Below are 2,769 nucleotides of genomic sequence, written 5' to 3'. Positions count from 1 at the left end.
AACTCCTAAAGAGCATAAAACAAAAACAAAATCATTCCACCGGGATAAACAATAGCAGTATGAAAGAGCATAATAAAAAAGATTCTCTGCCTTAGCAAAGTGATAGTTGATCCATCCTTAAATCTCTAACTGAGCAAAACCTTAAGGCAGTAATTTCAAGCTCAACTCACCCTTAATTAGACATAGAAGAAAACTTTTCGACCCAGTCCACAATATAAATCGCTGTTAGTTTGTGCAGCAGATGATCTGCCCTAAGATGCATGTCCAGCTGATGAACATGTTGTGTTTAGTCCTCCTTGCGTCAGTAAAACGTCCACAACTGCACGGCAGCGGTAAACTGACATCGATATTAGCGCTGATGAAGTTCTGCCCCTACAGCGGAGCGCGCGCAGCCCGGTGGTAAAATGATGCCTTCAAGTGTTCCTCGTAAACAGCGGTGTTATCCTATCACGGAACCAGTTAGTCAGCGTCAGCCAACTAACGAAACGAAGGTTTATTTGCATGATTGACTTCTATCAGCAATGATTGTGAATATTTTACCCTCTGAGTTAAAAAAAGCAATTATTTTAAAACTTTCCATTTATCTGATCTTGAAACCAGGCTGGTTTTGTTGTTATTTCCAATATTTCTGAAGCTTTCAGTAGGCTGTTGACCTTTTTGGTTTTTGAGTGGGGTCACAAGGTCAAGGGTAATTTTGACCTATCACCAGTTCTCCCGTGTAAAACATATTAAATGGGAATGAGTTGGAGTTTTGTTTCGGTTGACTGCAGTCAGTTTTGCCATTACAGCAGCAGGATATAGTTTTGAGATTGTTTGTCCTTTCACTATCATATCATGGTTTGTATTTCACATGTTTTGAAAATAGATGTAATATGTGTATGTTTGTGTATATGTGTATTCTACATAAGTGTTATCGTCACTACATATCTTTTGATATATGTGTCTCAATGTCTCTGTATGCATGTTACTGCAGTGTACTGTAGGCTATTTGTTGTTCTGCTTTGGAAATCAAGCAGCAGACAGAACTTCACTCCACCACAGCAGAGAATAAGTATATACATAATACGTATGGGTGTTACCTGTTCCATTTAATGTATGCAGTCATGCCTTTAATGAATGTAATATAATAAAATACAGGCAATTTGAGTGTGCAAGAATCCTAAATAATGATTTGTAGGGGATACCCAAATGTTGACACATGTCAGCTTGGCTCAAATATCAAAGAATCACTTGGCTGTCAAATATGTCAGTCACATGCTAGTTGTCATACAAATTTAAACTTCACTTCATTACAACGGAGACCAAAGACCAAGTAGGCTAATAAAGTGAAGACATTTGGAAGTCATGTTTTAATTAACAAAAGCAGCATGAGAGAAATATTCCTAATAGACCTATCATGTCTTAAATTTATAATAGGCTACATAAACAGGTTTTAATATTAGAGTTTGAAATTAGATGCAAAATCTCTGGTTTATATGGTTAGTAAAGTGACACAGCTGTCCTTTATTTACTTAACCACCTCTTCCAAGTCCATGATGTGTGTGGAGCTCAAAATTCCTAAATTTGTTTTTAGCAATTGAAGCCAGCGAAGAGGCCGTGTCCAAACAAACTTTTCCAGGGGAAATGACGCACTGTGTGAGGGTTTCGAGGCATGTTAAATTCAGTTTCTGGTTTTGCAAATCTGTGCGCACTTGTTTGACTTGGCGGGTAGCTCAAGTCAGTGTTTCCATGCTGCATAGTCGAGGAATTTAACCCTTTAACAACTTTTGTCTAAGTAACCAGTCCTTGTTTCTTATTTATTTTCAACCGAATAAAGGAACTAGGAGTCAACATCATCACATGACAAAGGTTTAATTAAGGCTTTCAATTTTTTTTTCGTTTTTTACTTTATACACAACATATGATGCCTGTGGTGTGGGAGTGGCTCTGGTAATTTTTTTTTTTTTTTTTTAAACAACAGATCCTACCTGTAGCTGTTCTTGTTGGGAATTTTTTACATTTAACGGTCTGCTGCAGTCTATATTATTAGGGGCTATTGTTTTCATGTTTTCATTACTCCTGTGTATTCCTTGATGTTTGGAAGTATAGCCCAAAGTGTTTAGCCCTACTACACATGATCTAAAACAGCTGGGTTACAGGGATAGGCCTAAATAATCGCTTTTTGCCATAATTTGAAAAGGTTGTTGACAGTTCGCTTTTGATGTTCTAACAACAGGTTTACACACAAACTGTACCTCCATGCACCCAAAATAAACAGTGGCCCTTAAGCTTTTCAGTGGTATCCAGGCAGTGCAGACCTCAAAAATCTATATCAAAGCTCACAAGTACAGTAATACAGACAGCAGAGATCTTACCATGACTAGTGTTTCTCGACTTCTCGCCTTCTCGGCTGCCTCGGGAGTAACAGCCAAATGCAGCAGAATGAAGCCTTTCAGTGTGTCACCGCCTCTATGAGGTAACCTGTCTCTCTTCATACAGAACAGGAGAGTCTGCACGTGCTATGCCTTATTAATATTTAGTACGCTCTAAAATGAGGAAATAACTCGGCTAATCTTGTACTGCTGGTAGATGTCATTGTGAATGTTGCTTTAGATGTGTCCCACCACCCTTGGCAACGAGGGCTGAGGTGCATGTGGAATCTGCCCGGGCCAGGTAACACACCCCGAGGCTTTGAGCACCGTGACACAGCAGGCAGAGCTATGGCGGTTTGTTATGCAACTATGTTGGGGCCACAAGCAAAGAGACTACAGGTGCAGACTGTGGCTTTTG

This window comes from Micropterus dolomieu, linkage group LG10, assembly GCF_021292245.1.
Source record: "Micropterus dolomieu isolate WLL.071019.BEF.003 ecotype Adirondacks linkage group LG10, ASM2129224v1, whole genome shotgun sequence".
Taxonomy (NCBI): Eukaryota; Metazoa; Chordata; class Actinopteri; order Centrarchiformes; family Centrarchidae; genus Micropterus; species Micropterus dolomieu.
The sequence above is the reverse complement of the archived record's forward strand: the minus strand, read 5'-3'. Positions refer to the sequence as shown.